The following is a 25,262-nucleotide window of genomic DNA, read 5'->3' as shown; positions in this document are numbered from 1 at the left end:
GATACACCAAAGATAAAATCAGACTTGGCAAAAGAGCCCAATTCAGCCAGAAACGTAACTTTTGACCCAGAGCTCAGTTTCGAACCATATGCATATGTTAGTGGTGTCCTGAGTCGGGGAAGCTAAAAAACCACTCCATTCGCTGATCTGAGCTTTCCCTGAGGAGTTAGACCAAAGCTTATATCAGAATTGTCAAAAGATCCCAATTCTGCCAGAAACGTAACTTTTGACCCAGCGCTCAGTTTCGAACCACATGCATATGTTAGTGGTGTCCTCAGTCGGGGAAGCTAAAAAACCACTCTATTCGCTGATCTGAGCTTTCCTTGAGGAGATACCCCAAAGATAAAATCAGAATTGGCAAAAGAGCCCAATTCAGCCAGAAACGTAACTTTTGACCCAGAGCTCAGTTTCGAACCATATGCATATGTTAGTGGTGTCCTCAGTCGGGGAAGCTAAAAAACCACTCCATTCGCTGATCTGAGCTTTCCCTTAGGAGTTAGACCAAAGCTTATATCAGAATTGGCAAAACATCCCAATTCTGCCTGAAACGTAATTTGTGACCCAGAGCTCAGTTTCGAACCACATGGATATGTTAGTGGTGTCCTCAGTCAGGGAAGCAAAAAAACAACTCCATTCGCTGATCTGAGCTTTCCTTGAGGAGATACCCCAAAGATAAAATCAGAATTGGCAAAAGAGCCCAATTCACCCAGAAACGTAACTGTTGACCCAGAGCTCAGTTTCGAACCACATGTATATGTTAGTGGTGTCCTGAGTCGGGGAAGCTAAAAAACCACTCCATTCGCTGATCTGAGCTTTCCCTGAGGAGTTAGACCAAAGCTTATATCAGAATTGGGAAAAGATCCCAATTCTTCCTGAAACGTAACTTTTGACCCAGAGCTCAGTTTCGAACCACATGTATATGTTAGTGGTGTCCTGAGTCGGGGAAGCTAAAAAACCACTCCATTCCCTGATCTGAGCTTTCCCTGAGGAGTTAGACCAAAGCTTATATCAGAATTGGCAAAAGATCCCAATTCTGCCTGAAACGTAACTTTTGACCCAGAGCTCAGTTTCGAACCACATGCATATGTTAGTGGTGTCCTGAGTCGGGGAAGCTAAAAAACCACTCCATTCGCTAATCTGAGCTTTCCCTGCGGAGTTAGACCAAAGCTTATATCAGAATTGGCAAAAGATCCCAATTCTTCCTGAAACGTAACTTTTCACCCAGAGCTCAGTTTCGAACCACATGTATATGTTAGTGGTGTCCTGAGTCGGGGAAGCTAAAAAACCACTCCATTCCCTGATCTGAGCTTTCCCTGAGGAGTTAGACCAAAGCTTATATCAGAATTGGCAAAAGAGCCCAATTCAGCCAGAAACGTAACTTTTGACCCAGAGCTCAGTTTCGAACCACATGCATATGTTAGTGGTGTCCTGAGTCGGGGAAGCTAAAAAAACCACTCCATTCGCTGATCTGAGCTTTCCTTGAGGAGATACCCCAAAGATAAAATCAGAATTGGCAAAAGAGCCCAATTCAGCCAGAAACGTAATTTTTGACCCAGAGCTCAGTTTCGAAACACATGCATATGTTAGTGGTGTCCTCAGTCGGGGAAGCTAAAAAACAACTCCATTCGCTGATCTGAGCTTTCCTTGAGGAGATACCCCAAAGATAAAATCAGAATTGGCAAAAGAGCCCAATTCAGCCAGAAACGTAACTTTTGACCCAGAGCTCAGTTTCGAACCATATGCATATGTTAGTGGTGTCCTGAGTCGGGGAAGCTAAAAAACCACTCCATTCGCTGATCCGATCTTTCCCTGAGGAGTTAGACCAAAGCTTATATCAGAATTGTCAAAAGATCCCAATTCTGCCAGAAACGTAACTTTTGACCCAGAGCTCAGTTTCGAACCACATGCATATGTTAGTGGTGTCCTCAGTCGGGGAAGCTAAAAAACCACTCTATTCGCTGATCTGAGCTTTCCTTGAGGAGACACCCCAAAGATAAAATCAGAATTGGCAAAAGAGCCCAATTCAGTAGGAAACGTAACTTTTGACCCAGAGCTCCGTTTCGAACCACATGCATATGTTAGTGGTGTCCTGAGTCGGGGAAGCTAAAAAACCACTCCATTCGCTGATCTGAGCTTTCCCTGAGGAGTTAGACCAAAGCTTATATCAGAATTGGCAAAAGATCGCAATTCTGCCTGAAACGTAACTTTTGACCCAGAGCTCAGTTTCGAACCACATGCATATGTTAGTGGTGTCCTGAGTCGGGGAAGCTAAAAAACAACTCCATTCGCTGATCTGAGCTTAGCTTGAGGAGATACCCCAAAGATAAAATCAGAATTGGCAAAAGAGCCCAATTCAGCCAGAACGTAACTTTTGACCCAGAGCTCAGTTTCGAACCATATGCATATGTTAGTGGTGTCCTGAGTCGGGGAAGCTAAAAAACCATTCCATTCGCTGATCTGATCTTTCCCTGAGGAGTTAGACCAAAGCTTATATCAGAATTGTCAAAAGATCCCAATTCTGCCAGAAACGTAACTTTTGACCCAGAGCTCAGTTTCGAACCACATGCATATGTTAGTGGTGTCCTCAGTCGGGGAAGCTAAAAAACAACTCCATTCGCTGATCTGAACTTTTCTTGAGGAGATACCCCAAAGATAAAATCAGAATTGGCAAAGTGGCCCAATTCAGCCAGAAACGTAACTTTTGACCCAGAGCTCAGTTTCGAACCATATGCATATGTTAGTGGTGTCCTGACTCGGGGAAGGTAAAAAACCACTCCATTCGCTAATCTGAGCTTTCCCTGAGGAGTTAGACCAAAGCTTATATCAGAATTGGCAAAAGATCCCAATTCTTCCTGAAACGTAACTTTTGACCCAGAGCTCAGTTTCGAACCACATGTATATGTTAGTGGTGTCCTGAGTCGGGGAAGCTAAAAAACCACTCCATTCCCTTATCTGAGCTTTCCCTGAGGAGTTAGACCAAAGCTTATATCAGAATTGGCAAAAGAGCCCAATTCAGCCAGAAACGTAACTTTTGACCCAGAGCTCAGTTTCGAACCACATGCATATGTTAGTGGTGTCCTGAGTCGGGGAAGCTAAAAAAACCACTCCATTCGCTGATCTGAGCTTTCCTTGAGGAGATACCCCAAAGATAAAATCAGAATTGGCAAAAGAGCCCAATTCAGCCAGAAACGTAACTTTTGACCCAGAGCTCAGTTTCGAACCACATGCATATGTTAGTGGTGTCCTGAGTCGGGGAAGCTTAAAAAACAACTCCATTCGCTGATCTGAGCTTTTCTTGAGTAGATACCCCAAAGATAAAATCAGAATTGGCAAAAGAGCCCAATTCACCCAGAAACGTAACTGTTGACCCAGAGCTCAGTTTCGAACCACATGCATATGTTAGTGGTGTCCTGAGTCGGGGAAGCTAAAAAACCACTCCATTCGCTGATCTGAGCTTTCCCTGAGGAGTTACACCAAATCTTATATCAGAATTGGCAAAAGATCCCAATTCTGCCAGAAACGTACCTTTTGACCCAGACCTCACTTTCAAACAACATGTATATGTTAGTGGTGTCCTCAGTCGGGGAAGCTAAAAAACAACTCCATTCGCTGATCTGAGCTTTCCTTGAGGAGATACCCCAAAGATAAAATCAGAATTGGCAAAAGAGCCCAATTCAGCCAGAAACGTAACTTTTGACCCAGAGCTCAGTTTCAAACCACATGCATATGTTAGTGGTGTCCTGAGTCGGGGAAGCTAAAAAACCACTCCATTCGCTGATCTGAGCTTTCCCTGAGGAGTTAGACCAAAGCTTATATCAGAATTGGCAAAAGGTCCCAATTCTGCCTGAAACGTAATTTTTGACCCAGAGCTCAGTTTCGAACCACATGCATATGTTAGTGGTGTCCTCAGTCGGGGAAGCTAAAAAACAACTCCATTCGCTGATCTGAGCTGTTCTTGAGGAGATACCCCAAAGATAAAATCAGAATTGGCAAAAGAGCCCAATTCAGCCAGAAACGTAACTTTTGACCCAGAGCTCAGTTTCCAACCACATGCATATGTTAGTGGTGTCCTCAGTCAGGGAAGCAAAAAAACAACTCCATTCGCTGATCTGAGCTTTCCTTGAGGAGATACCCCAAAGATAAAATCAGAATTGGCAAAAGAGCCCAATTCAGCCAGAAACGTAACTTTTGACCCAGAGCTCAGTTTCGAACCATATGCATATGTTAGTGGTGTCCTCAGTCGGGGAAGCTAAAAAACCACTCCATTCGCTGATCTGAGCTTTTCTTGAGGAGATACACCAAAGATAAAATCAGACTTGGCAAAAGAGCCCAATTCAGCCAGAAACGTAACTTTTGACCCAGAGCTCAGTTTCGAACCATATGCATATGTTAGTGGTGTCCTGAGTCGGGGAAGCTAAAAAACCACTCCATTCGCTGATCTGAGCTTTCCCTGAGGAGTTAGACCAAAGCTTATATCAGAATTGTCAAAAGATCCCAATTCTGCCAGAAACGTAACTTTTGACCCAGCGCTCAGTTTCGAACCACATGCATATGTTAGTGGTGTCCTCAGTCGGGGAAGCTAAAAAACCACTCTATTCGCTGATCTGAGCTTTCCTTGAGGAGATACCCCAAAGATAAAATCAGAATTGGCAAAAGAGCCCAATTCAGCCAGAAACGTAACTTTTGACCCAGAGCTCAGTTTCGAACCATATGCATATGTTAGTGGTGTCCTCAGTCGGGGAAGCTAAAAAACCACTCCATTCGCTGATCTGAGCTTTCCCTTAGGAGTTAGACCAAAGCTTATATCAGAATTGGCAAAACATCCCAATTCTGCCTGAAACGTAATTTGTGACCCAGAGCTCAGTTTCGAACCACATGGATATGTTAGTGGTGTCCTCAGTCAGGGAAGCAAAAAAACAACTCCATTCGCTGATCTGAGCTTTCCTTGAGGAGATACCCCAAAGATAAAATCAGAATTGGCAAAAGAGCCCAATTCAGCCAGAAACGTAACTTTTGACCCAGAGCTCAGTTTCGAACCACATGCATATGTTAGTGGTGTCCTGAGTCGGGGAAGCTAAAAAACCACTCCATTCGCTAATCTGAGCTTTCCCTGAGGAGTTAGACCAAAGCTTATATCAGAATTGGCAAAAGATCCCAATTCTTCCTGAAACGTAACTTTTGACCCAGAGCTCAGTTTCGAACCACATGTATATGTTAGTGGTGTCCTGAGTCGGGGAAGCTAAAAAACCACTCCATTCCCTGATCTGAGCTTTCCCTGAGGAGTTAGACCAAAGCTTATATCAGAATTGGCAAAAGATCCCAATTCTGCCTGAAACGTAACTTTTGACCCAGAGCTCAGTTTCGAACCACATGCATATGTTAGTGGTGTCCTGAGTCGGGGAAGCTAAAAAAACCACTCCATTCGCTGATCTGAGCTTTCCTTGAGGAGATACCCCAAAGATAAAATCAGAATTGGCAAAAGAGCCCAATTCAGCCAGAAACGTAACTTTTGACCCAGAGCTCAGTTTCGAACCAGATGCATATGTTAGTGGTGTCCTGAGTCGGGGAAGCTAAAAAACCACTCCATTCGCTGATCTGAGCTTTCCCTGAGGAGTTAGACCAAAGCTTATATCAGAATTGGCAAAAGATCCCAATTCTTCCTGAAACGTAACTTTTGACCCAGAGCTCAGTTTCGAACCACATGTATATGTTAGTGGTGTCCTGAGTCGGGGAAGCTAAAAACCACTCCATTCCCTGATCTGAGCTTTCCCTGAGGAGTTAGACCAAAGCTTATATCAGAATTGGCAAAAGAGCCCAATTCAGCCAGAAACGTAACTTTTGACCCAGAGCTCAGTTTCGAACCACATGCATATGTTAGTGGTGTCCTGAGTCGGGGAAGCTAAAAAACAACTCCATTCGCTGATCTGAGCTGTTCTTGAGGAGATACCCCAAAGATAAAATCAGAATTGGCAAAAGAGCCCAATTCAGCCAGAAACGTAACTTTTGACCCAGAGCTCAGTTTCGAACCACATGCATATGTTAGTGGTGTCCTGAGTCGGGGAAGCTAAAAACCAACTCCATTCGCTGATCTGAGCTTAGCTTGAGGAGATACCCCAAAGATAAAATCAGAATTGGCAAAAGAGCCCAATTCAGCCAGAAACGTAACTTTTGACCCAGAGCTCAGTTTCGAACCATATGCATATGTTAGTGGTGTCCTCAGTCGGGGAAGCTAAAAAACCACTCCATTCGCTGATCTGAGCTTTCCCTTAGGAGTTAGACCAAAGCTTATATCAGAATTGGCAAAACATCCCAATTCTGCCTGAAACGTAATTTTTGACCCAGAGCTCAGTTTCGAACCACATGGATATGTTAGTGGTGTCCTCAGTCAGGGAAGCAAAAAAACAACTCCATTCGCTGATCTGAGCTTTCCTTGAGGAGATAGACCAAAGCTTATATCAGAATTGGCAAAAGATCCCAATTCTTCCTGAAACGTAACTTTTGACCCAGAGCTCAGTTTCGAACCACATGTATATGTTAGTGGTGTCCTGAGTCGGGGAAGCTAAAAACCACTCCATTCCCTGATCTGAGCTTTCCCTGAGGAGTTAGACCAAAGCTTATATCAGAATTGGCAAAAGAGCCCAATTCAGCCAGAAACGTAACTTTTGACCCAGAGCTCAGTTTCGAACCACATGCATATGTTAGTGGTGTCCTGAGTCGGGGAAGCTAAAAAACAACTCCATTCGCTGATCTGAGCTGTTCTTGAGGAGATACCCCAAAGATAAAATCAGAATTGGCAAAAGAGCCCAATTCAGCCAGAAACGTAACTTTTGACCCAGAGCTCAGTTTCGAACCACATGCATATGTTAGTGGTGTCCTGAGTCGGGGAAGCTAAAAACCAACTCCATTCGCTGATCTGAGCTTAGCTTGAGGAGATACCCCAAAGATAAAATCAGAATTGGCAAAAGAGCCCAATTCAGCCAGAAACGTAACTTTTGACCCAGAGCTCAGTTTCGAACCATATGCATATGTTAGTGGTGTCCTCAGTCGGGGAAGCTAAAAAACCACTCCATTCGCTGATCTGAGCTTTCCCTTAGGAGTTAGACCAAAGCTTATATCAGAATTGGCAAAACATCCCAATTCTGCCTGAAACGTAATTTTTGACCCAGAGCTCAGTTTCGAACCACATGGATATGTTAGTGGTGTCCTCAGTCAGGGAAGCAAAAAAACAACTCCATTCGCTGATCTGAGCTTTCCTTGAGGAGATACCCCAAAGATAAAATCAGAATTGGCCAAAGAGCCCAATTCAGCCAGAAACGTAACTTTTGACCCAGAGCTCAGTTTCGAACCACATGCATATGTTAGTGGTGTCCTGAGTCGGGGAAGCTAAAAAACAACTCCATTCGCTGATCTGAGCTTAGCTTGAGGAGATACCCCAAAGATAAAATCAGAATTGGCAAAAGAGCCCAATTCAGCCAGAAACGTAACTTTTGACCCAGAGCTCAGTTTCGAACCATATGCATATGTTAGTGGTGTCCTCAGTCGGGGAAGCTAAAAAACCACTCCATTCGCTGATCTGAGCTTTCCCTTAGGAGTTAGACCAAAGCTTATATCAGAATTGGCAAAACATCCCAATTCTGCCTGAAACGTAATTTTTGACCCAGAGCTCAGTTTCGAACCACATGGATATGTTAGTGGTGTCCTCAGTCAGGGAAGCAAAAAAACAACTCCATTCGCTGATCTGAGCTTTCCTTGAGGAGATACCCCAAAGATAAAATCAGAATTGGCAAAAGAGCCCAATTCAGCCAGAAACGTAACTTTTGACCCAGAGCTCAGTTTCGAACCATATGCATATGTTAGTGGTGTCCTCAGTCGGGGAAGCTAAAAAACAACTCCATTCGCTGATCTGAGCTTTTCTTGAGGAGATACCCCAAAGATAAAATCAGAATTGGCAAAAGAGCCCAATTCAGTAGGAAACGTAACTTTTGACCCAGAGCTCAGTTTCGAACCACATGCATATGTTAGTGGTGTCCTGAGTCGGGGAAGCTAAAAAACCACTCCATTCGCTAATCTGAGCTTTCCCTGAGGAGTTAGACCAAAGCTTATATCAGAATTGGCAAAAGATCCCAATTCTTCCTGAAACGTAACTTTTGACCCAGAGCTCAGTTTCGAACCACATGTATATGTTAGTGGTGTCCTGAGTCGGGGAAGCTAAAAAACCACTCCATTCCCTGATCTGAGCTTTCCCTGAGGAGTTAGACCAAAGCTTATATCAGAATTGGCAAAAGAGCCCAATTCAGCCAGAAACGTAATTTTTGACCCAGAGCTCAGTTTCGAACCACATGCATATGTTAGTGGTGTCCTCAGTCGGGGAAGCTAAAAAACAACTCCATTCGCTGATCTGAGCTGTTCTTGAGTAGATACCCCAAAGATAAAATCAGAATTGGCAAAAGAGCCCAATTCAGCCAGAAACGTAACTTTTGACCCAGAGCTCAGTTTCCAACCACATGCATATGTTAGTGGTGTCCTCAGTCAGGGAAGCAAAAAAACAACTCCATTCGCTGATCTGAGCTTTCCTTGAGGAGATACCCCAAAGATAAAATCAGAATTGGCAAAAGAGCCCAATTCAGCCAGAAACGTAACTTTTGACCCAGAGCTCAGTTTTGAACCATATGCATATGTTAGTGGTGTCCTGAGTCGGGGAAGCTAAAAAACCACTCCATTCGCTGATCTGATCTTTCCCTGAGGAGTTAGACCAAAGCTTATATCAGAATTGTCAAAAGATCACAATTCTGCCAGAAACGTAACTTTTGACCCAGAGCTCAGTTTCGAACCACATGCATATGTTAGTGGTGTCCTCAGTCGGGGAAGCTAAAAAACCACTCTATTCGCTGATCTGAGCTTTCCTTGAGGAGATACCCCAAAGATAAAATCAGAATTGGCAAAAGAGCCCAATTCAGTAGGAAACGTAACTTTTGACCCAGAACTCAGTTTCGAACCACATGCATATGTTAGTGGTGTCCTGAGTCGGGGAAGCTAAAAAACCACTCCATTCGCTGATCTGAGCTTTCCCTGAGGAGTTAGACCAAAGCTTATATCAGAATTGGCAAAAGATCCCAATTCTGCCTGAAACGTAACTTTTGACCCAGAGCTCAGTTTCGAACCAGATGCATATGTTAGTGGTGTCCTGAGTCGGGGAAGCTAAAAAACCACTCCATTCGCTGATCTGAGCTTTCCCTGAGGAGTTAGACCAAAGCTTATATCAGAATTGGCAAAAGATCCCAATTCTGCCAGAAACGTACCTTTTGACCCAGACCTCAGTTTCAAACCACATGTATATGTTAGTGGTGTCCTCAGTCGGGGAAGCTAAAAAACAACTCCATTCGCTGATCTGAGCTGTTCTTGAGGAGATACCCCAAAGATAAAATCAGAATTGGCAAAAGAGCCCAATTCAGCCAGAAACGTAACTTTTGACCCAGAGCTCAATTTCGAACCACATGCATATGTTAGTGGTGTCCTGAGTCGGGGAAGCTAAAAAACAACTCCATTCGCTGATCTGAGCTTAGCTTGAGGAGATACCCCAAAGATAAAATCAGAATTGGCAAAAGAGCCCAATTCAGCCAGAAACGTAACTTTTGACCCAGAGCTCAGTTTCGAACCATATGCATATGTTAGTGGTGTCCTCAGTCGGGGAAGCTAAAAAACCACTCCATTCGCTGATCTGAGCTTTCCCTTAGGAGTTAGACCAAAGCTTATATCAGAATTGGCAAAAGAGCCCAATTCAGCCAGAAACGTAACTTTTGACCCAGAGCTCAGTTTCGAACCACATGCATATGTTAGTGGTGTCCTGAGTCGGGGAAGGTAAAAAAACCACTCCATTCGCTGATCTGAGCTTGACTTGAGGAGATACCCCAAAGATAAAATCAGAATTGGCAAAAGAGCCCAATTCAGCCAGAAACGTAACTTTTGACCCATAGCTCAGTTTCGAACCATATGCATATGTTAGTGGTGTCCTCAGTCGGGGAAGCTAAAAAACAACTCCATTCGCTGATCTGAGCTTTTCTTGAGGAGATACCCCAAAGATAAAATCAGAATTGGCAAAAGAGCCCAATTCACCCAGAAACGTAACTGTTGACCCAGAGCTCAGTTTCGAACCACATGTATATGTTAGTGGTGTCCTGAGTCGGGGAAGCTAAAAAACCACTCCATTCGCTGATCTGAGCTTTCCCTGAGGAGTTAGACCAAAGCTTATATCAGAATTGGCAAAAGATCCCAATTCTTCCTGAAACGTAACTTTTGACCCAGAGCTCAGTTTCGAACCACATGTATATGTTAGTGGTGTCCTGAGTCGGGGAAGCTAAAAAACCACTCCATTCCCTGATCTGAGCTTTCCCTGAGGAGTTAGACCAAAGCTTATATCAGAATTGGCAAAAGATCCCAATTCTGCCTGAAACGTAACTTTTGACCCAGAGCTCAGTTTCGAACCACATGCATATGTTAGTGGTGTCCTGAGTCGGGGAAGCTAAAAAACCACTCCATTCGCTAATCTGAGCTTTCCCTGCGGAGTTAGACCAAAGCTTATATCAGAATTGGCAAAAGATCCCAATTCTTCCTGAAACGTAACTTTTGACCCAGAGCTCAGTTTCGAACCACATGTATATGTTAGTGGTGTCCTGAGTCGGGGAAGCTAAAAAACCACTCCATTCCCTGATCTGAGCTATCCCTGAGGAGTTAGACCAAAGCTTATATCAGAATTGGCAAAAGAGCCCAATTCAGCCAGAAACGTAACTTTTGACCCAGAGCTCAGTTTCGAACCACATGCATATGTTAGTGGTGTCCTGAGTCGGGGAAGCTAAAAAAACCACTCCATTCGCTCATCTGAGCTTTCCTTGAGGAGATACCCCAAAGATAAAATCAGAATTGGCAAAAGAGCCCAATTCAGCCAGAAACGTAATTTTTGACCCAGAGCTCAGTTTCGAAACACATGCATATGTTAGTGGTGTCCTCAGTCGGGGAAGCTAAAAAACAACTCCATTCGCTGATCTGAGCTTTCCTTGAGGAGATACCCCAAAGATAAAATCAGAATTGGCAAAAGAGCCCAATTCAGCCAGAAACGTAACTTTTGACCCAGAGCTCAGTTTCGAACCATATGCATATGTTAGTGGTGTCCTGAGTCGGGGAAGCTAAAAAACCACTCCATTCGCTGATCCGATCTTTCCCTGAGGAGTTAGACCAAAGCTTATATCAGAATTGTCAAAAGATCCCAATTCTGCCAGAAACGTAACTTTTGACCCAGAGCTCAGTTTCGAACCACATGCATATGTTAGTGGTGTCCTCAGTCGGGGAAGCTAAAAAACCACTCTATTCGCTGATCTGAGCTTTCCTTGAGGAGATACCCCAAAGATAAAATCAGAATTGGCAAAAGAGCCCAATTCAGTAGGAAACGTAACTTTTGACCCAGAGCTCCGTTTCGAACCACATGCATATGTTAGTGGTGTCCTGAGTCGGGGAAGCTAAAAAACCACTCCATTCGCTGATCTGAGCTTTCCCTGAGGAGTTAGACCAAAGCTTATATCAGAATTGGCAAAAGATCGCAATTCTGCCTGAAACGTAACTTTTGACCCAGAGCTCAGTTTCGAACCACATGCATATGTTAGTGGTGTCCTCAGTCGGGGAAGCTAAAAAACAACTCCATTCGCTGATCTGAGCTTTTCTTGAGGAGATACCCCAAAGATAAAATCAGAATTGGCAAAATGGCCCAATTCAGCCAGAAACGTAACTTTTGACCCAGAGCTCAGTTTCGAACCATATGCATATGTTAGTGGTGTCCTGAGTCGGGGAAGGTAAAAAACCACTCCATTCGCTAATCTGAGCTTTCCCTGAGGAGTTAGACCAAAGCTTATATCAGAATTGGCAAAAGATCCCAATTCTTCCTGAAACGTAACTTTTGACCCAGAGCTCAGTTTCGAACCACATGTATATGTTAGTGGTGTCCTGAGTCGGGGAAGCTAAAAAACCACTCCATTCCTTTATCTGAGCTTTCCCTGAGGAGTTAGACCAAAGCTTATATCAGAATTGGCAAAAGAGCCCAATTCAGCCAGAAACGTAACTTTTGACCCAGAGCTCAGTTTCGAACCATATGCATATGTTAGTGGTGTCCTGAGTCGGGGAAGGTAAAAAACAACTCCATTCGCTGATCTGAGCTTTCCTTGAGGAGATACCCCAAAGATAAAATCAGAATTGGCAAAAGAGCCCAATTCAGCCAGAAACGTAACTTTTGACCCAGAGCTCAGTTTCGAACCATATGCATATGTTAGTGGTGTCCTGAGTCGGGGAAGCTAAAAAAACCACTCCATTCGCTGATCTGAGCTTTCCTTGAGGAGATACCCCAAAGATAAAATCAGAATTGGCAAAAGAGCCCAATTCAGCCAGAAACGTAACTTTTGACCCAGAGCTCAGTTTCGAACCATATGCATATGTTAGTGGTGTCCTCAGTCGGGGAAGCTAAAAAACAACTCCATTCGCTGATCCGATCTTTCCCTGAGGAGTTAGACCAAAGCTTATATCAGAATTGTCAAAAGATCCCAATTCTGCCAGAAACGTAACTTTTGACCCAGAGCTCAGTTTCGAACCACATGCATATGTTAGTGGTGTCCTCAGTCGGGAAAGCTAAAAAACCACTCTATTCGCTGATCTGAGCTTTCCTTGAGGAGATACCCCAAAGATAAAATCAGAATTGGCAAAAGAGCCCAATTCAGTAGGAAACGTAACTTTTGACCCAGAGCTCCGTTTCGAACCACATGCATATGTTAGTGGTGTCCTGAGTCGGGGAAGCTAAAAAACCACTCCATTCGCTGATCTGAGCTTTCCCTGAGGAGTTAGACCAAAGCTTATATCAGAATTGGCAAAAGATCGCAATTCAGCCAGAAACGTAACTTTTGACCCAGAGCTCAGTTTCGAACCACATGCATATGTTAGTGGTGTCCTCAGTCGGGGAAGCTAAAAAACAACTCCATTCGCTGATCTGAGCTTTTCTTGAGGAGATACCCCAAAGATAAAATCAGAATTGGCAAAATGGCCCAATTCAGCCAGAAACGTAACTTTTGACCCAGAGCTCAGTTTCGAACCATATGCATATGTTAGTGGTGTCCTGAGTCGGGGAAGGTAAAAAACCACTCCATTCGCTAATCTGAGCTTTCCCTGAGGAGTTAGACCAAAGCTTATATCAGAATTGGCAAAAGATCCCAATTCTTCCTGAAACGTAACTTTTGACCCAGAGCTCAGTTTCGAACCACATGTATATGTTAGTGGTGTCCTGAGTCGGGGAAGCTAAAAAACCACTCCATTCCCTTATCTGAGCTTTCCCTGAGGAGTTAGACCAAAGCTTATATCAGAATTGGCAAAAGAGCCCAATTCAGCCAGAAACGTAACTTTTGACCCAGAGCTCAGTTTCGAACCACATGCATATGTTAGTGGTGTCCTGAGTCGGGGAAGCTAAAAAAACCACTCCATTCGCTGATCTGAGCTTTCCTTGAGGAGATACCCCAAAGATAAAATCAGAATTGGCAAAAGAGCCCAATTCAGCCAGAAACGTAACTTTTGACCCAGAGCTCAGTTTCGAACCATATGCATATGTTAGTGGTGTCCTCAGTCGGGGAAGCTAAAAAACAACTCCATTCGCTGATCTGAGCTTTTCTTGAGGAGATACCCCAAAGATAAAATCAGAATTGGCAAAAGAGCCCAATTCACCCAGAAACGTAACTGTTGACCCAGAGCTCAGTTTCGAACCACATGCATATGTTAGTGGTGTCCTGAGTCGGGGAAGCTAAAAAACCACTCCATTCGCTGATCTGAGCTTTCCCTGAGGAGTTAGACCAAAGCTTATATCAGAATTGGCAAAAGATCCCAATTCTGCCAGAAACGTACCTTTTGACCCAGACCTCAGTTTCAAACCACATGTATATGTTAGTGGTGTCCTCAGTCGGGGAAGCTAAAAAACAACTCCATTCGCTGATCTGAGCTTTCCTTGAGGAGATACCCCAAAGATAAAATCAGAATTGGCAAAAGAGCCCAATTCAGCCAGAAACGTAACTTTTGACCCAGAGCTCAGTTTCGAACCACATGCATATGTTAGTGGTGTCCTGAGTCGGGGAAGCTAAAAAAACCACTCCATTCGCTGATCTGAGCTTTCCTTGAGGAGATACCCCAAAGATAAAATCAGAATTGGCAAAAGAGCCCAATTCAGCCAGAAACGTAACTTTTGACCCAGAGCTCAGTTTCGAACCATATGCATATGTTAGTGGTGTCCTCAGTCGGGGAAGCTAAAAAACCACTCTATTCGCTGATCTGAGCTTTCCTTGAGGAGATACCCCAAAGATAAAATCAGAATTGGCAAAAGAGCCCAATTCAGTAGGAAACGTAACTTTTGACCCAGAGCTCCGTTTCGAACCACATGCATATGTTAGTGGTGTCCTGAGTCGGGGAAGCTAAAAAACCACTCCATTCGCTGATCTGAGCTTTCCCTGAGGAGTTAGACCAAAGCTTATATCAGAATTGGCAAAAGATCGCAATTCTGCCTGAAACGTAACTTTTGACCCAGAGCTCAGTTTCGAACCACATGCATATGTTAGTGGTGTCCTGAGTCGGGGAAGCTAAAAAACAACTCCATTCGCTGATCTGAGCTTAGCTTGAGGAGATACCCCAAAGATAAAATCAGAATTGGCAAAAGAGCCCAATTCAGCCAGAACGTAACTTTTGACCCAGAGCTCAGTTTCGAACCATATGCATATGTTAGTGGTGTCCTGAGTCGGGGAAGCTAAAAAACCATTCCATTCGCTGATCTGATCTTTCCCTGAGGAGTTAGACCAAAGCTTATATCAGAATTGTCAAAAGATCCCAATTCTGCCAGAAACGTAACTTTTGACCCAGAGCTCAGTTTCGAACCACATGCATATGTTAGTGGTGTCCTCAGTCGGGGAAGCTAAAAAACAACTCCATTCGCTGATCTGAGCTTTTCTTGAGGAGATACCCCAAAGATAAAATCAGAATTGTCAAAAGATCCCAATTCTTCCTGAAACGTAACTTTTGACCCAGAGCTCAGTTTCGAACCACATGTATATGTTAGTGGTGTCCTGAGTCGGGGAAGCTAAAAAACCACTCCATTCCCTTATCTGAGCTTTCCCTGAGGAGTTAGACCAAAGCTTATATCAGAATTGGCAAAAGATCCCAATTCTGCCTGAAACGTAACTTTTGACCCAGAGCTCAGTTTCGAACCAGATGCATATGTTAGTGGTGTCCTGAGTCGGGGAAGCTAAAAAACCACTCCATTCGCTGATCTGAGCTTTCCCTGAGGAGTTAGACCAAAGCTTATATCAGAATTGGCAAAAGATCCCAATTCTGCCAGAAACGTACCTTTTGACCCAGACCTCAGTTTCAAACCACATGTATATGTTAGTGGTGTCCTCAGTCGGGGAAGCTAAAAAACAACTCCATTCGCTGATCTGAGCTGTTCTTGAGGAGATACCCCAAAGATAAAATCAGAATTGGCAAAAGAGCCCAATTCAGCCAGAAACGTAACTTTTGACCCAGAGCTCAATTTCGAACCACATGCATATGTTAGTGGTGTCCTGAGTCGGGGAAGCTAAAAAACAACTCCATTCGCTGATCTGAGCTTAGCTTGAGGAGATACCCCAAAGATAAAATCAGAATTGGCAAAAGAGCCCAATTCAGCCAGAAACGTAACTTTTGACCCAGAGCTCAGTTTCGAACCATATGCATATGTTAGTGGTGTCCTCAGTCGGGGAAGCTAAAAAACCACTCCATTCGCTGATCTGAGCTTTCCCTTAGGAGTTAGACCAAAGCTTATATCAGAATTGGCAAAAGAGCCCAATTCAGCCAGAAACGTAACTTTTGACCCAGAGCTCAGTTTCGAACCACATGCATATGTTAGTGGTGTCCTGAGTCGGGGAAGCTAAAAAAACCACTCCATTCGCTGATCTGAGCTTGACTTGAGGAGATACCCCAAAGATAAAATCAGAATTGGCAAAAGAGCCCAATTCAGCCAGAAACGTAACTTTTGACCCAGAGCTCAGTTTCGAACCATATGCATATGTTAGTGGTGTCCTCAGTCGGGGAAGCTAAAAAACAACTCCATTCGCTGATCTGAGCTTTTCTTGAGGAGATACCCCAAAGATAAAATCAGAATTGGCAAAAGAGCCCAATTCACCCAGAAACGTAACTGTTGACCCAGAGCTCAGTTTCGAACCACATGTATATGTTAGTGGTGTCCTGAGTCGGGGAAGCTAAAAAACCACTCCATTCGCTGATCTGAGCTTTCCCTGAGGAGTTAGACCAAAGCTTATATCAGAATTGGCAAAAGATCCCAATTCTTCCTGAAACGTAACTTTTGACCCAGAGCTCAGTTTCGAACCACATGTATATGTTAGTGGTGTCCTGAGTCGGGGAAGCTAAAAAACCACTCCATTCCCTGATCTGAGCTTTCCCTGAGGAGTTAGACCAAAGCTTATATCAGAATTGGCAAAAGATCCCAATTCTGCCTGAAACGTAACTTTTGACCCAGAGCTCAGTTTCGAACCACATGCATATGTTAGTGGTGTCCTGAGTCGGGGAAGCTAAAAAACCACTCCATTCGCTAATCTGAGCTTTCCCTGCGGAGTTAGACCAAAGCTTATATCAGAATTGGCAAAAGATCCCAATTCTTCCTGAAACGTAACTTTTGACCCAGAGCTCAGTTTCGAACCACATGTATATGTTAGTGGTGTCCTGAGTCGGGGAAGCTAAAAAACCACTCCATTCCCTGATCTGAGCTATCCCTGAGGAGTTAGACCAAAGCTTATATCAGAATTGGCAAAAGAGCCCAATTCAGCCAGAAACGTAACTTTTGACCCAGAGCTCAGTTTCGAACCACATGCATATGTTAGTGGTGTCCTGAGTCGGGGAAGCTAAAAAAACCACTCCATTCGCTCATCTGAGCTTTCCTTGAGGAGATACCCCAAAGATAAAATCAGAATTGGCAAAAGAGCCCAATTCAGCCAGAAACGTAATTTTTGACCCAGAGCTCAGTTTCGAAACACATGCATATGTTAGTGGTGTCCTCAGTCGGGGAAGCTAAAAAACAACTCCATTCGCTGATCTGAGCTTTCCTTGAGGAGATACCCCAAAGATAAAATCAGAATTGGCAAAAGAGCCCAATTCAGCCAGAAACGTAACTTTTGACCCAGAGCTCAGTTTCGAACCATATGCATATGTTAGTGGTGTCCTGAGTCGGGGAAGCTAAAAAACCACTCCATTCGCTGATCCGATCTTTCCCTGAGGAGTTAGACCAAAGCTTATATCAGAATTGTCAAAAGATCCCAATTCTGCCAGAAACGTAACTTTTGACCCAGAGCTCAGTTTCGAACCACATGCATATGTTAGTGGTGTCCTCAGTCGGGGAAGCTAAAAAACCACTCTATTCGCTGATCTGAGCTTTCCTTGAGGAGATACCCCAAAGATAAAATCAGAATTGGCAAAAGAGCCCAATTCAGTAGGAAACGTAACTTTTGACCCAGAGCTCCGTTTCGAACCACATGCATATGTTAGTGGTGTCCTGAGTCGGGGAAGCTAAAAAACCACTCCATTCGCTGATCTGAGCTTTCCCTGAGGAGTTAGACCAAAGCTTATATCAGAATTGGCAAAAGATCGCAATTCTGCCTGAAACGTAACTTTTGACCCAGAGCTCAGTTTCGAACCACATGCATATGTTAGTGGTGTCCTCAGTCGGGGAAGCTAAAAAACAACTCCATTCGCTGATCTGAGCTTTTCTTGAGGAGATACCCCAAAGATAAAATCAGAATTGGCAAAATGGCCCAATTCAGCCAGAAACGTAACTTTTGACCCAGAGCTCAGTTTCGAACCATATGCATATGTTAGTGGTGTCCTGAGTCGGGGAAGGTAAAAAACCACTCCATTCGCTAATCTGAGCTTTCCCTGAGGAGTTAGACCAAAGCTTATATCAGAATTGGCAAAAGATCCCAATTCTTCCTGAAACGTAACTTTTGACCCAGAGCTCAGTTTCGAACCACATGTATATGTTAGTGGTGTCCTGAGTCGGGGAAGCTAAAAAACCACTCCATTCCTTTATCTGAGCTTTCCCTGAGGAGTTAGACCAAAGCTTATATCAGAATTGGCAAAAGAGCCCAATTCAGCCAGAAACGTAACTTTTGACCCAGAGCTCAGTTTCGAACCATATGCATATGTTAGTGGTGTCCTGAGTCGGGGAAGGTAAAAAACAACTCCATTCGCTGATCTGAGCTTTCCTTGAGGAGATACCCCAAAGATAAAATCAGAATTGGCAAAAGAGCCCAATTCACCCAGAAACGTAACTGTTGACCCAGAGCTCAGTTTCGAACCACATGTATATGTTAGTGGTGTCCTGAGTCGGGGAAGCTAAAAAACCACTCCATTCGCTGATCTGAGCTTTCCCTGAGGAGTTAGACCAAAGCTTATATCAGAATTGGCAAAAGATCCCAATTCTTCCTGAAACGTAACTTTTGACCCAGAGCTCAGTTTCGAACCACATGTATATGTTAGTGGTGTCCTGAGTCGGGGAAGCTAAAAAACCACTCCATTCCCTGATCTGAGCTTTCCCTGAGGAGTTAGACCAAAGCTTATATCAGAATTGGCAAAAGATCCCAATTCTGCCTGAAACGTAACTTTTGACCCAGAGCTCAGTTTCGAACCACATGCATATGTTAGTGGTGTCCTGAGTCGGGGAAGCTAAAAAACCACTCCATTCGCTAATCTGAGCTTTCCCTGCGGAGTTAGACCAAAGCTTATATCAGAATTGGCAAAAGATCCCAATTCTTCCTGAAACGTAACTTTTGACCCAGAGCTCAGTTTCGAACCACATGTATATGTTAGTGGTGTCCTGAGTCGGGGAAGCTAAAAAACCACTCCATTCCCTGATCTGAGCTATCCCTGAGGAGTTAGACCAAAGCTTATATCAGAATTGGCAAAAGAGCCCAATTCAGCCAGAAACGTAACTTTTGACCCAGAGCTCAGTTTCGAACCACATGCATATGTTAGTGGTGTCCTGAGTCGGGGAAGCTAAAAAAACCACTCCATTCGCTCATCTGAGCTTTCCTTGAGGAGATACCCCAAAGATAAAATCAGAATTGGCAAAAGAGCCCAATTCAGCCAGAAACGTAATTTTTGACCCAGAGCTCAGTTTCGAAACACATGCATATGTTAGTGGTGTCCTCAGTCGGGGAAGCTAAAAAACAACTCCATTCGCTGATCTGAGCTTTCCTTGAGGAGATACCCCAAAGATAAAATCAGAATTGGCAAAAGAGCCCAATTCAGCCAGAAACGTAACTTTTGACCCAGAGCTCAGTTTCGAACCATATGCATATGTTAGTGGTGTCCTGAGTCGGGGAAGCTAAAAAACCACTCCATTCGCTGATCCGATCTTTCCCTGAGGAGTTAGACCAAAGCTTATATCAGAATTGTCAAAAGATCCCAATTCTGCCAGAAACGTAACTTTTGACCCAGAGCTCAGTTTCGAACCACATGCATATGTTAGTGGTGTCCTCAGTCGGGGAAGCTAAAAAACCACTCTATTCGCTGATCTGAGCTTTCCTTGAGGAGATACCCCAAAGATAAAATCAGAATTGGCAAAAGAGCCCAATTCAGTAGGAAACGTAACTTTTGACCCAGAGCTCCGTTTCGAACCACATGCATATGTTAGTGGTGTCCTGAGTCGGGGAAGCTAAAAAACCACTCCATTCGCTGATCTGAGCTTTCCCTGAGGAGTTAGACCAAAGCTTATATCAGAATTGGCAAAAGATCGCAATTCTGCCTGAAACGTAACTTTTGACCCAGAGCTCAGTTTCGAACCACATGCATATGTTAGTGGTGTCCTCAGTCGGGGAAGCTAAAAAACAACTCCATTCGCTGATCTGAGCTTTTCTTGAGGAGATACCCCAAAGATAAAATCAGAATTGGCAAAATGGCCCAATTCAGCCAGAAACGTAACTTTTGACCCAGAGCTCAGTTTCGAACCATATGCATATGTTAGTGGTGTCCTGAGTCGGGGAAGGTAAAAAACCACTCCATTCGCTAATCTGAGCTTTCCCTGAGGAGTTAGACCAAAGCTTATATCAGAATTGGCAAAAGATCCCAATTCTTCCTGAAACGTAACTTTTGACCCAGAGCTCAGTTTCGAACCACATGTATATGTTAGTGGTGTCCTGAGTCGGGGAAGCTAAAAAACCACTCCATTCCTTTATCTGAGCTTTCCCTGAGGAGTTAGACCAAAGCTTATATCAGAATTGGCAAAAGAGCCCAATTCAGCCAGAAACGTAACTTTTGACCCAGAGCTCAGTTTCGAACCATATGCATATGTTAGTGGTGTCCTGAGTCGGGGAAGGTAAAAAACAACTCCATTCGCTGATCTGAGCTTTCCTTGAGGAGATACCCCAAAGATAAAATCAGAATTGGCAAAAGAGCCCAATTCAGCCAGAAACGTAACTTTTGACCCAGAGCTCAGTTTCGAACCATATGCATATGTTAGTGGTGTCCTGAGTCGGGGAAGCTAAAAAAACCACTCCATTCGCTGATCTGAGCTTTCCTTGAGGAGATACCCCAAAGATAAAATCAGAATTGGCAAAAGAGCCCAATTCAGCCAGAAACGTAACTTTTGACCCAGAGCTCAGTTTCGAACCATATGCATATGTTAGTGGTGTCCTCAGTCGGGGAAGCTAAAAAACAACTCCATTCGCTGATCCGATCTTTCCCTGAGGAGTTAGACCAAAGCTTATATCAGAATTGTCAAAAGATCCCAATTCTGCCAGAAACGTAACTTTTGACCCAGAGCTCAGTTTCGAACCACATGCATATGTTAGTGGTGTCCTCAGTCGGGAAAGCTAAAAAACCACTCTATTCGCTGATCTGAGCTTTCCTTGAGGAGATACCCCAAAGATAAAATCAGAATTGGCAAAAGAGCCCAATTCAGTAGGAAACGTAACTTTTGACCCAGAGCTCCGTTTCGAACCACATGCATATGTTAGTGGTGTCCTGAGTCGGGGAAGCTAAAAAACCACTCCATTCGCTGATCTGAGCTTTCCCTGAGGAGTTAGACCAAAGCTTATATCAGAATTGGCAAAAGATCGCAATTCAGCCAGAAACGTAACTTTTGACCCAGAGCTCAGTTTCGAACCACATGCATATGTTAGTGGTGTCCTCAGTCGGGGAAGCTAAAAAACAACTCCATTCGCTGATCTGAGCTTTTCTTGAGGAGATACCCCAAAGATAAAATCAGAATTGGCAAAATGGCCCAATTCAGCCAGAAACGTAACTTTTGACCCAGAGCTCAGTTTCGAACCATATGCATATGTTAGTGGTGTCCTGAGTCGGGGAAGGTAAAAAACCACTCCATTCGCTAATCTGAGCTTTCCCTGAGGAGTTAGACCAAAGCTTATATCAGAATTGGCAAAAGATCCCAATTCTTCCTGAAACGTAACTTTTGACCCAGAGCTCAGTTTCGAACCACATGTATATGTTAGTGGTGTCCTGAGTCGGGGAAGCTAAAAAACCACTCCATTCCCTTATCTGAGCTTTCCCTGAGGAGTTAGACCAAAGCTTATATCAGAATTGGCAAAAGAGCCCAATTCAGCCAGAAACGTAACTTTTGACCCAGAGCTCAGTTTCGAACCACATGCATATGTTAGTGGTGTCCTGAGTCGGGGAAGCTAAAAAAACCACTCCATTCGCTGATCTGAGCTTTCCTTGAGGAGATACCCCAAAGATAAAATCAGAATTGGCAAAAGAGCCCAATTCAGCCAGAAACGTAACTTTTGACCCAGAGCTCAGTTTCGAACCATATGCATATGTTAGTGGTGTCCTCAGTCGGGGAAGCTAAAAAACAACTCCATTCGCTGATCTGAGCTTTTCTTGAGGAGATACCCCAAAGATAAAATCAGAATTGGCAAAAGAGCCCAATTCACCCAGAAACGTAACTGTTGACCCAGAGCTCAGTTTCGAACCACATGCATATGTTAGTGGTGTCCTGAGTCGGGGAAGCTAAAAAACCACTCCATTCGCTGATCTGAGCTTTCCCTGAGGAGTTAGACCAAAGCTTATATCAGAATTGGCAAAAGATCCCAATTCTGCCAGAAACGTACCTTTTGACCCAGACCTCAGTTTCAAACCACATGTATATGTTAGTGGTGTCCTCAGTCGGGGAAGCTAAAAAACAACTCCATTCGCTGATCTGAGCTTTCCTTGAGGAGATACCCCAAAGATAAAATCAGAATTGGCAAAAGAGCCCAATTCAGCCAGAAACGTAACTTTTGACCCAGAGCTCAGTTTCGAACCACATGCATATGTTAGTGGTGTCCTGAGTCGGGGAAGCTAAAAAAACCACTCCATTCGCTGATCTGAGCTTTCCTTGAGGAGATACCCCAAAGATAAAATCAGAATTGGCAAAAGAGCCCAATTCAGCCAGAAACGTAACTTTTGACCCAGAGCTCAGTTTCGAACCATATGCATATGTTAGTGGTGTCCTCAGTCGGGGAAGCTAAAAAACCACTCTATTCGCTGATCTGAGCTTTCCTTGAGGAGATACCCCAAAGATAAAATCAGAATTGGCAAAAGAGCCCAATTCAGTAGGAAACGTAACTTTTGACCCAGAGCTCCGTTTCGAACCACATGCATATGTTAGTGGTGTCCTGAGTCGGGGAAGCTAAAAAACCACTCCATTCGCTGATCTGAGCTTTCCCTGAGGAGTTAGACCAAAGCTTATATCAGAATTGGCAAAAGATCGCAATTCTGCCTGAAACGTAACTTTTGACCCAGAGCTCAGTTTCGAACCACATGCATATGTTAGTGGTGTCCTGAGTCGGGGAAGCTAAAAAACAACTCCATTCGCTGATCTGAGCTTAGCTTGAGGAGATACCCCAAAGATAAAATCAGAATTGGCAAAAGAGCCCAATTCAGCCAGAACGTAACTTTTGACCCAGAGCTCAGTTTCGAACCATATGCATATGTTAGTGGTGTCCTGAGTCGGGGAAGCTAAAAAACCATTCCATTCGCTGATCTGATCTTTCCCTGAGGAGTTAGACCAAAGCTTATATCAGAATTGTCAAAAGATCCCAATTCTGCCAGAAACGTAACTTTTGACCCAGAGCTCAGTTTCGAACCACATGCATATGTTAGTGGTGTCCTCAGTCGGGGAAGCTAAAAAACAACTCCATTCGCTGATCTGAGCTTTTCTTGAGGAGATACCCCAAAGATAAAATCAGAATTGTCAAAAGATCCCAATTCTTCCTGAAACGTAACTTTTGACCCAGAGCTCAGTTTCGAACCACATGTATATGTTAGTGGTGTCCTGAGTCGGGGAAGCTAAAAAACCACTCCATTCCCTTATCTGAGCTTTCCCTGAGGAGTTAGACCAAAGCTTATATCAGAATTGGCAAAAGAGCCCAATTCAGCCAGAAACGTAACTTTTGACCCAGAGCTCAGTTTCGAACCACATGCATATGTTAGTGGTGTCCTGAGTCGGGGAAGCTAAAAAAACCACTCCATTCGCTGATCTGAGCTTTCCTTGAGGAGATACCCCAAAGATAAAATCAGAATTGGCAAAAGAGCCCAATTCAGCCAGAAACGTAACTTTTGACCCAGAGCTCAGTTTCGAACCATATGCATATGTTAGTGGTGTCCTCAGTCGGGGAAGCTAAAAAACAACTCCATTCGCTGATCTGAGCTTTTCTTGAGGAGATACCCCAAAGATAAAATCAGAATTGGCAAAAGAGCCCAATTCACCCAGAAACGTAACTGTTGACCCAGAGCTCAGTTTCGAACCACATGCATATGTTAGTGGTGTCCTGAGTCGGGGAAGCTAAAAAACCACTCCATTTGCTGATCTGAGCTTTCCCTGAGGAGTTAGACCAAAGCTTATATCAGAATTGGCAAAAGAGCCCAATTCTGCCAGAAACGTAACTTTTGACCCAGAGCTCAGTTTCGAACCACATGCATATGTTAGTGGTGTCCTGAGTCGGGGAAGCTAAAAAAACCACTCCATTCGCTGATCTGAGCTTTCCTTGAGGAGATACCCCAAAGATAAAATCAGAATTGGCAAAAGAGCCCAATTCAGCCAGAAACGTAACTTTTGACCCAGAGCTCAGTTTCGAACCATATGCATATGTTAGTGGTGTCCTCAGTCGGGGAAGCTAAAAAACAACTCCATTCGCTGATCTGAGCTTTTCTTGAGGAGATACCCCAAAGATAAAATCAGAATTGGCAAAAGAGCCCAATTCACCCAGAAACGTAACTGTTGACCCAGAGCTCAGTTTCGAACCACATGCATATGTTAGTGGTGTCCTGAGTCGGGGAAGCTAAAAAACCACTCCATTCGCTGATCTGAGCTTTCCCTGAGGAGTTACACCAAATCTTATATCAGAATTGGCAAAAGATCCCAATTCTGCCAGAAACGTACCTTTTGACCCAGACCTCAGTTTCAAACAACATGTATATGTTAGTGGTGTCCTCAGTCGGGGAAGCTAAAAAACAACTCCATTCGCTGATCTGAGCTTTCCTTGAGGAGATACCCCAAAGATAAAATCAGAATTGGCAAAAGAGCCCAATTCAGCCAGAAACGTAACTTTTGACCCAGAGCTCAGTTTCGAACCACATGCATATGTTAGTGGTGTCCTGAGTCGGGGAAGCTAAAAAACCACTCCATTCGCTGATCTGAGCTTTCCCTGAGGAGTTAGACCAAAGCTTATATCAGAATTGGCAAAAGGTCCCAATTCTGCCTGAAACGTAATTTTTGACCCAGAGCTCAGTTTCGAACCACATGCATATGTTAGTGGTGTCCTCAGTCGGGGAAGCTAAAAAACAACTCCATTCGCTGATCTGAGCTGTTCTTGAGGAGATACCCCAAAGATAAAATCAGAATTGGCAAAAGAGCCCAATTCAGCCAGAAACGTAACTTTTGACCCAGAGCTCAGTTTCCAACCACATGCATATGTTAGTGGTGTCCTCAGTCAGGGAAGCAAAAAAACAACTCCATTCGCTGATCTGAGCTTTCCTTGAGGAGATACCCCAAAGATAAAATCAGAATTGGCAAAAGAGCCCAATTCAGCCAGAAACGTAACTTTTGACCCAGAGCTCAGTTTCGAACCATATGCATATGTTAGTGGTGTCCTCAGTCGGGGAAGCTAAAAAACCACTCCATTCGCTGATCTGAGCTTTTCTTGAGGAGATAC

Source organism: Natrix helvetica (assembly GCF_964273705.1).
Source record: "Natrix helvetica genome assembly, chromosome: 3".
Lineage (NCBI taxonomy): Eukaryota > Metazoa > Chordata > Lepidosauria > Squamata > Natricidae > Natrix > Natrix helvetica.
Note: the sequence above shows the minus strand (reverse complement) of the source record.